Source organism: Protomyctophum bolini (genome assembly GCF_963924005.1).
Source record: "Protomyctophum bolini genome assembly, chromosome: 2".
Taxonomy (NCBI): Eukaryota; Metazoa; Chordata; class Actinopteri; order Myctophiformes; family Myctophidae; genus Protomyctophum; species Protomyctophum bolini.
Window position 1 is genome coordinate 40,882,971 of NC_137863.1, and position 15,361 is coordinate 40,898,331.

General features: G+C 43.4%; 1 protein-coding gene across 1 annotated transcript in view; it reads right to left on the reverse strand.

The window, feature by feature from the left end:
* Positions 1–15,361, reverse strand: part of fhit (fragile histidine triad diadenosine triphosphatase) — a 330,306-nt gene that overhangs the window by 4,927 nt on the left and 310,018 nt on the right. The gene's annotated exons all lie outside the window — the stretch shown is intronic.

Consider the following 15,361-nt stretch of genomic DNA (forward strand, 5'->3'; position numbering starts at 1 on the left):
GCAGCCTCCTCCCATGGTAATGTGTTGTGGTCTCTGCAGCCTCCTCCCATGGTAATGTGTTGTGGTCTCTGCAGCCTCCTCCCATGGTAATGTGTTGTGGTCTCTGCAGCCTCCTCCCATGGTAATGTGTTGTGGTCTCTGCAGCCTCCTCCCATGGTAATGTGTTGTGGTCTCTGCAGCCTCCTCCCATGGTAATGTGTTGTGGTCTCTGCAGCCTCCTCCCATGGTAATGTGTTGTGGTCTCTGCAGCCTCCTCCCATGGTAATGTGTTGTGGTCTCTGCAGCCTCCTCCCATGGTAATGTGTTGTGGTCTCTGCAGCCTCCTCCCATGGTAATGTGTTGTGGTCTCTGCAGCCTCCTCCCATGGTAATGTGTTGTGGTCTCTGCAGCCTCCTCCCATGGTAATGTGTTGTGGTCTCTGCAGCCTCCTCCCATGGTAATGTGTTGTGGTCTCTGCAGCCTCCTCCCATGGTAATGTGTTGTGGTCTCTGCAGCCTCCTCCCATGGTAATGTGTTGTGGTCTCTGCAGCCTCCTCCCATGGTAATGTGTTGTGGTCTCTGCAGCCTCCTCCCATGGTAATGTGTTGTGGTCTCTGCAGCCTCCTCCCATGGTAATGTGTTGTGGTCTCTGCAGCCTCCTCCCATGGTAATGTGTTGTGGTCTCTGCAGCCTCCTCCCATGGTAATGTGTTGTGGTCTCTGCAGCCTCCTCCCATGGCGGCTGTGGCTCAGGAGGTAGAGCAGGTCGTCCAATGATCCATGGGTCAGCGGTTCGAATCCCGGCTCCTCCTGTCTACATGTCGAAGTGTCCTTGGGCAAGACACTGAACCCCAAGTTGCTCCCGATGTGCTGGTTGGTACCTTGCATGGCTTCCGCCGCAATCGGTGTATGAATGGGTGAATGTAATGCACAATCTATGTAAAGCGCCTTGGATAAATGCGCTATATAAATGCACCATGGTAATGTGTTGTGGTCTCTGCAGCCTCCTCCCATGGTAATGTGTTGTGGTCTCTGCAGCCTCCTCCCATGGTAATGTGTTGTGGTCTCTGCAGCCTCCTCCCATGGTAATGTGTTGTGGTCTCTGCAGCCTCCTCCCATGGTAATGTGTTGTGGTCTCTGCAGCCTCCTCCCATGGTAATGTGTTGTGGCAGACACCTGTCACTTGCGAAGATGCTTGAACGGTGACGAGTGCTCAGAGAGTATAGAAGACACCAGTTCAGAGACATTCGTGTGTTTAGGATATGAAAAAAGAAATTCTCCACTTTTGAAGGTGGCTTCAAATGATAGAAAAAGAGATTTGACATGGCCATGAATTTGCCTGTCAGTGCCTGGAAGGCTACAGTATAAGCTCGGCACTGCCCGAAGATAAACTCCTAAGGCAAGTATACAGTATAGCTGTTGCCAGTGAACAGATATGAGCTGAGCTCCCTCAAAGAAAAGTGTACTTCCTTTATGAAAATGTTAAAATATAAGAAATATGCAATTTTGAGTTTTGCATTTTGATTATCCTTGTGTGTGATCAAATACTGGTCTAGCAATACTGCCAGCAGTATCTCATCTGTCTCAATTGATGTCAGCCACACCCCCTGACTGAAGTGCCCTGAAGGTTAGATTAGATGTTGTGCCCTCCCTGTTCAAGCCAAGGGTAGCCCGGCGGGAACGCCACTGTGGGGTCCTCTCTGCCAAGCTGAGCTGCATTCGTGTGCTTTCCATCATTAATTAGGTGGCTAATAACAAGATTAAAGAGCCCCCATTAAGGGGAATAAGGCACACATGTGTTTGTTAATTACTGTGCTAATGACCTTCTTGCAGTGGTTATCTTGACGGTGTCTCTGGGTATATGGACCAGGAGGATGTCATTGGAGACTCCACTCTGGATCCTCCTAACTGTTGGAAAGCAACAGTTTGCCACAGAGATATGGAACATCATGCATTGTAAATACAATACAAGTGTTGCATTGCTTTTTTTGCATCATTACTATACTTTTGTGAGATTTCGGGGAGGTACAGATGTCAGCCAAACTCTGAAAACTCACACCTCACCTTAATACACCAGTAAGACGCCCTGAGGGCGAGAAGCGACCTCGCCCATCCGCCTGAGTGAGGGCAGGCGGCAGACTGCTGGGCGAGCGCTGGCGCTTTGGCATGGGGGGGGGGGGGTACTCAGATCAACATATGGAATGAATTCTGTACTGGCTAAAAAATGGAGCGTGTCTGGAGTGTACAGGGTTTGATGAGGTCAGATAAACATAGGAATGTCAGAACAGGGAGGGCGGGTGAGGAAGGATCAACATTGTGGAATGTCAGAACAGGTCAGCTCCAGCTATGGAGATCTAAGGGTTTGAATGTTTGAGGTCAGATGTTAGAGTTGCTGGCCGGCTCCATACAGTATATGCAGATCTAGGTGATGATCCAATCTTCTCCATGTATGGTTATCCAGGGTTAGATGAGGCCAGCGTTGTGATCTTCACACATATATGTATATGGAGATGGCCATAAATGGTGGTCGCGTGACATGTCACGAGATGTGACCATATATGGAGGCGTGATGTCACAGGACGTGACCATAGGCGTGATGTCACGAGGTGTGACCATATATGGAGGCGTGGCGGGTGACTAACGGACGGGAGATGCTTCTGTGTTTTCATGGTAAATACGACCTATACGGCCCGTGGATTATTATGCACATTGCGTCCACACAAATGAGAACGTTGACCTCCACATTAACACTTTAACTGCTACAGGTTCTAGCGGACCATGGCTTACTGGTGCTGAAGGGTTAACATGGGCTTTTTGAACTTTTTGGGGGGCCCACAGCGAGGGGCCTCTTATAGCGTGAATCACACCGCATAAATCAAAAGAAAGCCCAACTTGTCCACTTCAATTTAAAAAAAAAATTATGATTCTACCATCTTCCATTCTGGAGATATTGACCTTTTTCTAACACCTGCTTTTGCCTGCACGCTGCTTGTGAAAAAAAACAACAGAGATATGGAGGCCTGAAGTTGACAGACATTTCAGTTCAGTTTTTTTAGTTCAAAAGACTGATATAAAATTGAGCACAAATAATATCCTATACAAACCATATACCGAATGAAAGCCCTGAATGTCTACTTTTAGGAGGAAAACAGTACACATTGTACACATATACAGTTTGTCACTAATTGGCTATTGAATGCAGCTTGCGCCCACCAGAGAACTTTAGAGAAGGCATGGACCCGAAGAACTATTATTCACAAAATAAGGCCTATAGCGACATGTACATACTATATACCGTATGAAACAGTAGACTCTCTGCTTTCATAAGAAAAATACCACCCAGAAAAATCACACCCCTGTGAAGTGAGCAGTGCAATTGCACTGCTCACTTCACAGGGGTGTGATTTTTATTATTATTACAGTATTAGTATTTTTCTTATGAAAGCAGAGAGTCGACTGTTTCATACGGTATATAGTATGTACATGTCGCTATAGGCCTTATTTTGTGAATAATAGTTATTCAGGCCCATGCCATCTCTAAAGTTCTCTGAAAAAGATAATTTTAGAGAAAGCATGGACCTAACATCTAAATATTCACAAAATAAGGCCTATAGCGACATGTACATACTATATACCGTATGAAACAGAATACTCTCTGCTTTCATAAGAAAAATACTAATACTGTAATAATAATAGAAATCACACCCCAGTGAAGTGAGCAGTGCAATGTTGCACTGCTCACTTCACAACATTGCACTGCTCACTTCACAGGGGTGTGATTTTTATTATTACGAGTAAGACGCGCGAACGCGGAAAGCGAACGCAGATCGTAAATTGCAATAACAATTAGAATAAATTACAGACATGATCTGCAGGGTGTCATAGTTAGTGCTTGGACCACACCAGCTCCATATATGGTCACAAAAGACGCCATCACACTCATGTCACCATGACTCAGCCATAACCATATAAGGAGTCCCCAAAGCAGGACCACGCCATCACACTCATGTCACCATGACTCACAAATCACTCAGCTCCATATATGGGCACAAAAGGGCCAGGTCCACATATACAGTAAGCGAGACAGACAGACACACACACACACACACACACACACACAGACAGACAGACAGACAGACAGACGTGATCTGCTAGGTCTCATAGTAAGTGCTCATTGCATTCGCAATTACAGTATTAGTTTTTTTCTTATGAAAGCAGAGAGTCTTGATGCACATAATTATCTGATCATAAAACGGACTTGGAAACTTTCTTCTGCCTGCATCGTGGTCAGTCTCTCTCCTAAGTTGTTAGAAAATATAAATCAGCCTCAATCGTAGCCCCATATGTGCCCTCTCCCTACGCTCATTGAACTCATTCTGTGATTCGAGCTACAATCGCAGTAACAGGGGGGGGGGGGGGGGGGGCAACTAGGCTTTGAGGAAATGATCTTGCATAATCAACATTATTGTCGATTGTCGTGTGCCGCTCCAAACATGTCCAGACATACCACTAACCTCATCGATCCAGTCTCGCGTATCTATAAGGTGAGACGCGAGACTGGATCGGATTGTGTCTGGACATGTTTGGAAAAAAAACAACGACGATCGTGGATGGATGCGGCAGAAGCAGAAGCAGCACGCAACGTGTTTGGAAGAAAAAAAACAACGGGAAAGCACCACCTGTCGTTGCAAGACAAACACCCGTATGTTGCTGATAGACAGATAATAATCGATCCGATTATGTCCTGCCGTTCATTTTATCACATTAGGTGCAGGGCAGGCTGCTCGACGGTGAGTTTATAATAGCCTGTTGTAACGAGAAAGGGGGGTGGATGGATGGATGCGGCAGCAGCAGAAGCAGCACGCAACGTGTTTGGGAGAAAAAAAAAACCGAGAAAGCACCACCTGTCGTTGCAAGACAAACACCCGTATGTTGCTGATAGACAGATAATAATCGATCCGATTATGTCCTGCCGTTCATTTTATCACATTAGGTGCAGGGCAGGCTGCTCGACGGTGAGTTTATAATAGCCTGTTGTAACGAGAAAGGGGGGTGGATGGATGGATGCGAGCAAAGCAACAGCAGCAGCAGTACGGCTCGCGATCAGCGACCAACGTATCATGGCGGTCCCTCGATAATGATGTGCAATCTGTCGATGACTAACTCCACATGTGTCTGGCAAACGTTATGAAATCAATTATATACGGGCAGAGAGCAAATCGCGTTGTATCTTGTTCCGAGAATGAGAGTGCAAGCCTTGCAGTTGAAAGCAGTGGGGAATCGGGAGTGGGGGGGGAACTGCCAATGCGATCCAAGAGGAAGAGACCCCCCCCCCACCATTCTCCCTCGGGAGAAACCATGTAGAAACAGGAGGGGAGGGGGAATCGAGTGTATTCACACAGACAAGAGCATTGTCCCATCCATTTTAGATCCCCTGACATCTGCGTTGGTCTATGCCGGACGGCCGTCTCCATTACGTCGTACGTCCTCGCATAGACCAACCAATAGGCGGTGCCAGACGCTTCTCAGACCAACACCTCTTTTCAGCAGGGGGGGGTTTTAACTCTTTTTAGAGCCGATCGGTGTTACATTATGAGTTGTCCGGGCGCAAATATAGTTGAACTATAGTAATCAATAAAAAAACGTTTTTTGGACCATAAAACGTATAAAAACGTTATGCGCTTCTTAGGGGTGGCTATAATAAAACGTTTAAAAACGCTTTCAGCATTCTATGAGTTAATCATTCTGAATACTATACCGCGGTGACCTTTACGCACCGGCACCACTCTGGGACCGTGCAAGTCGGGACTCAGGATCAATCTAAGTCAGGAACGATGCAAGTTGGCCTAGTTAGTTATGCAACACCTGTTGTACTGTACTGTACTGTACTGTATCTATTGTCAGAGTACGCAGTGCAGTGTCTGTTACCGCCCGTTACAGTACGTTAACAGCAGGCGATAGCCCGGTGTATTGTCCAGAAGTGCGTTGTTTAGTCTATGGGACCCAGCAACTGCTGGCGACAGCAGGGCGAATAGTCGAAAAGTGGGCGGAGGAACTTCGTTCAAAAACTATTTTGAAAATATTTTGATAGCCAATCAAATTCATGTGTTGCTTTGTTTACCCTCCATACCACCTATATGAAGACAACAGGAACGCCCACTAGGAGATTCTTTCACCGCTGTTCCCCCGTTGTTAAAACGTACTGTTAGATTTGACAATTATTTACACGACCTTCATGGCCTGGCATGAATAATAAAACCTGATAGACAGCGTATGAAGATATGTCTGACTATACTGTGGCCCTACGTATACTGTGATCTTCCCGTTTGTGAGCAGAAGATTTATCATGGTTTTTGAAGGCCTAAGTTATTGCTCCATCCACAGTCAGAACCGTCAGAAGCTTGCAACCCATGATTAGAAAAGATTGTTATCAATATTTTAATAAGGTCTGGGATGAAAAACAGCTAGCCTATCCTTCAAGCAAAAATTATTAACAAGTTATTGGGAAAATATAATTGCGAATTAAACAGGAGACATCATATCTTCTATGTGAGAAGAGTTTTATGAGCAGCGTAGTAGTTTTTTATTAATTTTTGTAGTCACTTTCTGCTTTATTAAGATACTAGGATGATAGAATGAAGGACTTGATGCAACACACGTCTCCAGCTGGAATCGATACAGGGTTTTATATGATGCAATCTGGTCTGCGCCACATTAGTATTTTTGAGTGGTGCAACCACTCCAAGGAACAGCAATGTCCGTGTCTATGTGTCCGCCTATGTGTTGTTCACCTATGTGACGTTAATGAGCACCAGTATGACTATTAGTACCAGTAGGGGCGCTGTTGTACCAGAAACAGAGAGAGAGTGCTGCACTGTTGCCTGCTAATGAGAGAGAGAGGGGGGGGTGGGACAGAATGCACTCTGTTCCAACCCGGAAGAAGGTGTGAAAACGCCTCATGCGCTGGGCGAGCAATTCAATGCAAGTGGATGGGAGGAGCAATCCGGTGACGTCTCTATTATTTACAAGTAAGACGCCTGAGGGCGAGACTGCGTGCACGCATCCGCCTCGTTGACGGCCCTCTGCTGGGTGAGCGCTGGCGCTTCGGCATGGGTGGATCAGATCAACATTGAATGAATTCTGTACTGGCCATATAAGGAGCATTGTCTTGAGTGTACAGGGCTTAATGAGGCCAGATGAACATAATGGAATGTCAGAACAGGTCAGCTTCATATACAGTATATGGAGATCTAAGGTTGGTAGCGGGGACATTCTCTTGAGTGTACAGGGTTTGTCTGATGAGGGCCCAGGTAGGGCCGGGAATTCATTTTCGGGCCTGTTGAGAAATCTAGTTTTCGCCGGCTGCCGGGTGCGGCTGCACTAATAACTTTGGGGCGGGCCCGTCTAGAATTTGAATGGACAGTATAGGTATCAGTCAAAAGGGAGACATCAAAGAGGAAGGATGCATGAGGAAGGATCAACATATGAAATGTCAGAACAGGTTCTGACATATATCCAATCTGAGGTCAGATGTATAGCTGGCCAATGTTGATGGCATCAGGGATCTCCATATAACTGCGACAGCACATCACATTTACTATAGGACATATCCATCCCTGATGATGTTATGTTGTGATGTCATGACGACCAGTGGGCGGGCACCACATATGGGGGCTGATGTCACGTGATGTCACGATGACCTGAGCACCATATATGGTGGCTGGATGTCACGTGATGTCAGGCCCATAGAGTTATTGCGACCGCAGATCGCATTTACTATGGAATCTTGCTATTCCCGTCAGTGTGTCACACCAGGCAAGCCCTCAGGTCATCGTGACATCACGTGACATCAGCCACCATATATGGTGCTCAGGTCATCGGGCCGGTATGGTCTATAGTAGAGTAGGGACATGAGGACAGTAGGGACATGAGGACAGTATAGGACATCAGCATAGATCCTGCCCATGTGGATGTTGGCCACATTGAAGATGGTCAATGTTCAAAAGCTTCGAAGCTGAACTGCAGTTGTGGTATAGAATTCACAGCTGAGGAAACTCTGTAGTTTATCCAGAACCAAAAACACAGTCAAAAACAGCAACAATTGACAGTTCTCAGACTGACTGCATACCACCATGAGCAAGTGGTTTGCCATGTTCTCAACCAACTTCCTCCCAAAATCCTAGTAAAGTTACCGAAATGCTATTTTCTTGGTGATTAAATATGGCTATGGGGCATGGGCAAGGGATGAAATAATTATCGACAGGCATTCTGCCCTTGGTATCCAACCTAGGGCCCACCTGCATCAGCCCTCAGGGCTGATATGCGGGCCCTCGTTTAGATAACCTCGGGCAATGACGGAATGTCAAGGGCGATAACACAAACGCACGCTCGCATGCACGCACGCACACAAGCATAATGTGCAGCGCACACATTGTATACGACCATCAAATGAGCCCACTAGGGCTATTATTTGTTCTGGCCTCAAGAGGACATTGTGTCCTCATAAAGAAGTAAACAAAAACCAAAAAGAAAGAAAGAGAAGCAAAAACAACCTACAGTATAGCACAAGCAACTGCAGTGCAAGGAGAGTGAAGAGCTGTGAAGAGCTACCGTGGCATGACTGGAATTCATCTGGGCTACAGCGAGGCTTTAAAGTGTAGTGCCAAATGCCTGGGAGGGCTTCTGGGCTTCAGGCGCCTCCATCCTGTTTATGATTTCACAAACATGTAACTCATTACACGTTGCCTTACGTGCTGTGATCCCTGCATCGCTCCCCCAAACTCTCACAGATCCCCTAAAAGAAGGCAATCTGTTTTGTGTTTGAGAAAGTGGGAAGAAAAGGAGGATAGAAGCATGTACGAACATGCGTTGCATGTGCACGCACACACACGCACGCACAAACCTACAGTATCTATAGACTAATAGTGCAGCCGTGCTCTCTCTCTCTCTCTCGCACGCACGCACACGCACACACACACACACACAAATGCACTTGCACCCACAACGCGACCCCTACTGCTTAGTAAGCAGCAGCAGAAGATGCAATAACGTAGCTGTTGACTCCGCTTCAGTCTCCCATCAATACAGTTTTTATTGTTCACAGAGAACACATGAAAAACAAGTGAGCGAAGAAAAGCCTCAAAGCGTAATTCAGGCCCTAAGGGACATTGACGGCCATTTTGTGACAGTTATTTTTCAAAGACAGACATCAGACAACAAATCATTTCATGACTTTGTCATTTTCCAGCCCCAAGTCTGCATGTTGTTCGTGTGGAAGCAAGAAACTACTAAGTCTGTTATGGAAATTGTTTGTTCTTTTGGCTTATTTTAGTTTTGGTTCGTGTGCATGGCTTCGTGGATGAACCTCAAGCAAAGGAGTGCACTTCTCAAACTATTTCTTTCACTTCATTAAAACGTAACATTTTAAAAAGCTGCAGAAGAAAGCTCCACACCGGAGGCTCTCGCAGAATAAGATCCAACAACCATGGAGCTCAAATGAGGTTCCAGATATCGTGCAGTGTACAGTATAGTCTAGCTACGGATACTAGACTCACATTTAAACAACGCAATATACTTTATGAATGTCAAATATAGTAGGGATGTCCCGATCGGATCGGGTGATCGGAAATCGGAGCCGATCATGTCATTTTCAAATTATCGGGATCGGGAGAAATAAATTGGAGATTTTATTATTTTTATTTCAATAAAATAGTGTGTCTAAATAGCCTTGTGTCTAATGTAAATCTCAAAGAACATGATGTATTAAACAATGATATTTTGTGAAAACTGTCATGTTTATGCTTGATGTTTGTCCTATAGGCAACAGACTAAAGTGACCTACATTTCTCACGTGGCATACTGTAAGTGATGTATAAAAATATAAAGATCGGATCGTGAAAAATCGGTATCAGCATGTCTCAAAATCAAATGATCGGATCGGGAGCCAAACAACGTGATCGGGACATCCATATCAAATAGTGAAAGTATACGGCTGATTCACAAGCTCACAGCGCATTGCAAAACAATGTGTTGTGAACTTGTAGATCTGCCTATTTGTTACCTGTCTTTGCCCATAGTTCGCCTATTACAACATGCCCAGAATAGCGACTCTAGGGTTCATGTTAATTCCTACCACACATACATTGGTGCTCCATGGTGGCTAAGTGTCAGGCTAAAATTACATACTATAAATGTAGGAAAATCTAAGTTCTGGAAAGGCCTCATTTTCAAGATGGCGTCCGCAATGTCTTAAAATGCCTATAAGTGTGTAACTGTGTATGTGTGTGCGCATAAGTGTCTGCAAGCGGATAGATAGACAGATAGATACTGAAGTGTAGATGTTTCATATTCATATACTTACAGTTACAAATTGAGAAAAACATGTATAACTCACAACAATCCTGAGTGATTTGTCCAAGAACTTATATTACCATTTCATTCTCCTTGTCCACCAAGGATAGCAGTTTGATTGTTTCTCGCTATTTGTCTCTCCTTTGCCTCAATATCTCTTCATACACTTACATCATAAACTTGTGAAGATAAAAGCCAAACTTTTTTTTGTTGTTCATGAAGCAAATCAAGCAGCACCTTCTGAAAGCTATTTGCCCAGTGTACTGATAGGTGTGTGGGCTCACATTGCTGGCAGCCAGGCAAAGTGAAACCTGCGTGGGCGTGTGGAACATCAACATCGTTTGACTTTCCAGAGTTCCAACAATGACTTATCGATTTTAGAGAGAGAATGTGAACTCTCCTGTCCATGTTGGGACCGACTCATTGTGACTCAGAGGAACAATCTCACCATTTAAACGCGCATCAAAAAGCAGTGCGGTGAGTCTGCAGGGAAAGGCCTTTGGCTATTCTGTGGGAAGACATGATATGGTCTGTGCTATAAAATCCTTTAAAGTTTTGCACCCAACTGCACAGAAATATGGATGGGGATAACAGGTGGGGTTCAATCATGATGAGGCATCTGTGGTGTCTGTTCTGTTTACTCCAAGGGGAGCTCGATGAGTAATCTCATTCTCACCACGGATCAGACTGTTGAATGTGAGCCGTATTGGTGGTAACGGTTTTAGTCTAGTTTGCTCTTTCTCACATTATATAGTCAGGGACACAGCGCTCCTTTTTTTGTTTTGTTTAGTGTGCCCCCACCACCCACCCGCGCACGCACGCACACACGCTTGGGTTTTTCCAACGTAATCCATCCTTTTTAAAACATGAAATACACTCTTTATAATGGCTAGAAAGGCAAATGGCGCTGCGCAGAACAACACACTTATGTTGTTGCTCCCCTATATATAGTTTAGTTTAGTTTATTTATTAAGCACATAGTTAAAATAGACAATACATATCAAAGAACAAAAATACTGTGCAGGGAAAGGAAGAAGCCAACTGGCTTATTTGGAATCCTTTCCTGTATGGAAGAGGTCATAAATTAAACAGATTAAAAGTTCAGTATTAAAGAACAATACAAAAGACTACAATTTGTCAAAGGGAGCAGCTGTGCAATAAAGGGGAATAAACAATACAACAACAAAAACACAAGAGAAAATATAACACATCAAACCAAATCATGTAAACTACAGTGAGGAAGAAATAAGATATTTCTTTAGATGTTTCTTGAATATTGGCAAGGATAATGAGGACTTAAGTGATGCATCTATCTTCATGTTATGGCAAGTTTGAAGTTTCACAATATAATACAGCTAGACTAATCGACTATTTCAACAACGCCAGGGGCCTGAAAATGAGTTGAATTTGATCACCTCTCCCTACCCTGTGTTTCCAGTCGCAATACTATTATTGCATACTGTATCATAAGTCCACATGCCTCAAAAATACATTTAGGGGAAAAGGGGATAATTTTGGGTCAATACTCAAGTAGTTGCAACACGGATAAATGACGGGCAGCAGTTTATATTTGACCTCTGCCACATTAGAGGGAAAACCACCAGATTATAATGAAACAGACACAAGCCTCTCATCTTCTGAGCAAGCCAAGCCACATCCACAAGTCGCCAGTAGGGGGAGCAAACAAGTTGTGCAGAAGACTTAATTAAAATATCTAGAATAATTTAAACAGGCATTCATAGTCAGTCATATGGAAAGGGCCTTGGGCTAGTGTGTGGGGGTGTGTGTGTGTGTGTGTGTGTGTGTGTGTGTGTGTGTGTGTGTGTGTGTGTGTGTGAGAGAGAGAGAGAGAGAGAGCTGCCATCCACACATAATATTTGATTCACTCATTGTCCCCGTGGCCCTGTCTCCTGACCTCCCAGTGAGAGAGAGCGACCTGTGTCCCTGGCCTGTTTGTGTGTCCTGTAAATACAGATTGACTCGTTACATAATGCACTAAAACACAAAAAAAAATGCTTTGCAAAGCCCGGGCCATCACCTTGCTATCTGTAATTATGTTCCAGGGGGAATGGAGGACATGACACTTTGCAAAGATCGAAAAATACCGGACACCATTCGATTCGCCGTGGTCCGAATAGTGGGGGAGAGTAATAGTATATAATAAAAACAATATGAAAATCCCCACCCGTCCTTCCTCTTCGATGTCTCCCTTTTTACTGATAGCTACCTGTCCATTCAAACTCTATACGTTAACTCCCAAAGTTATTATAGTGCAGCCGGCGAAAACTAGAGTTCGATCAACAGGCCCGAAAATTCTGGACCGGCCCTATCTGGGCCCTCATCAAAGACACTCAAGACACTGCGACCGCTGCCACCCGTAGATCTCCATATATGGAGCTGACCTGTTCTGACATTCCATATGACCTGACCCCCCCCATGCCAAAGCGCCAGCGCTCGCCCAGCAGTCTGCCGTCACCCGGGCGGATGCGTGGGTACACCCAGGCGGACCTCGCCCTCAGGGCGTCATACTGGTTATGTGTGTGCTCTGAAATCCCTCATTTCACCATTTCTTGTTGAGCCGACAGCATTGTCTGTAAGTAGGAACTTGCCCTATTCTTATAAGAGATGTAGTTCCTGATTAGTATTCAACTCTACAAACTCTTTCATACATCTAGCATCTAGCGAGGACAGTACAGTAGTATTTGCAGAGGAAAAAACTACAGAAATAAAAACGATAAAAAAGGATGAATATCGTGAAAAATCATACTAGCCTATGTAGTTTTTCATGGTTCTCGACGATAAAAAAAGAAAATCATGAGAAACGGCATACTATAGTATGTCATCGAAACCATGAAATACAACATACTATAGTATGTCATCGAAACCATGAAATACAACATACTATAGTATGTCATCGAAACCATGAAATACAACATACTATAGTATGTCATCGAAACCATGAAATACAACATACTATAGTATGTCATCGAAACCATGAAATACAACATACTATAGTATGTCATCGAAACCATGAAATACAACATACTATAGTATGTCATCGAAACCATGAAATACAACATACTATAGTATGTCATCGAAACCATGAAATACAACATACTATAGTATATCGTTTTTCATATCGGTGTGCAGCGTACACCGACGTGATGTCACTGATCACATGACCCCAAGTTCTAGACCTCCAGTTCTAGATTAAACAGAAGGGGGGGGGGGGGGGGGGGGGGGAACTGCATATCAATGTGCATATTAAGACAAAGTATTTGCATTCTTACTTACAGAAATACGTACAGAATGTGCCTGTGGGCAGTTGCTTTTTGACAACCTTATGTCATTGACAGACCTTTTCTTTTAAAGGGTAGGCTATAGTATAGGCCAAGGGGGGGCATTTACACATTAGTTTTCAGTTTTCAAATGACTTTGCCAAACTCTTGGATAAAACATGCCAAGTATTTGGCAATAATTACACAACCTATACTGTATAGTCTAGAAATATTTTACACTTACAAAAGCAACACTGCACAGCCACTTGCAAATTAATTTGGAAAGATAGCTTCAACAGAAAATAATATATATATTAATAATTATTTGCCGCATTCAAGCGGTTCAAAGTCACTGCTGCTGGAAGCACATTCATAACTTTTGGAAGTAACAAAACATATCAATCAATTTGGACATGAGTCATGGTTATATTCAGTGGTGGAAAGTCACATTTACTTAAGTTACTTAAGTTCTGTACTTAAGTACAATGTTGAGGTACTTTTACTTTACTGGACAATTTCCAATTTTCAGTACTTAGTTTTACTTCTACTCCACTACATCTCAGAGGAAAATATGGTACTTTTACTCCACTACAATTATTTGAAAACTTTAGTTTACTCGCTATACTTTGTAGATTTAGATTATTATTACAAAACATAAACCATTTCAGCCTACAAGCTCATATGACGCATTGAGAGCTTGTTGGTCTGCTATTTTCAAAAGATTTTATACATTTGACAACTTGTGAAATTGGACCTTCTGCACAATCAGTAGGGTACTTTCTGCTTTTGGTAATTCAAGTACATTTTGATGACAAATAAATACTTATTTTACTTTTACTTTTACTCTTCAACCTATCTTCATATAATAGGTCCTCACTAATAATCATTATAAAATGGTACGGTTCAGTCTCTCTCATAGAGGGCTGTGGGCAGTTTAGAAACCGTCTTCCAGTGACATCATCATTAGGCAGATCATTGTTTTAAACAAGATTCTTTTACAAAAATGTTTAGATTTTCATTATCGTGAGAACGATGGCTTCCATGTTCGCATTGCAACTTTTCAGGACTAGAAAGCCTGCAGTTTCTATTAGCTTGTATTCCCCATCGAAAAATAGTGAGGACCTATTATATGAAGATAGGTTGAAAAGTGGTGAAGTGGTCCTTTAAGTAAGACATGCAAGTAGGCTACTTAATTTCCACCACTGGGTATATTGTAAAGTGTTAAAGGGGTATTTCACTTTCATATGTTTCACATCTACTAAGTTGCTCGACTCAGTATTTAGATATTTGATATTATTAATTTCATCAAACATGCGCCCTAAACCCATTGTAAATTAAATCTCCATGTTTGACCATGTTAGTTTTATTGAAAAGGCACAACGTCCTTGGTGACTGATATTGTCCATGTAATGCGTGAGGAGGTCGCATTTTGTCAATTACTTTTTTAACACTTTTTTGGGGGTGAAATAAGTATTTCCTGAACAAAAATCCTGCACACTGCTCTTGCTCTTGACATTGACAATGTCAATTTCAGAAGCAATTTCATGATTGCTTCAAGTGGTCACTGTCCAGCGTACCTGCATCTGAACAAAGTGGATGTGCGAATATTTCCTTTGCATATACTTTTTGGGGAAAATGAAAAAATAGAAAAAAAAAAGAATGTCAAAGAATGTCACAAATGTAATTACCTGGACCCGAAAGGGTCCATTTGCTCTCAGAGCTAACACTGAGGATTTGTGTAGCGTGTAATGGAGG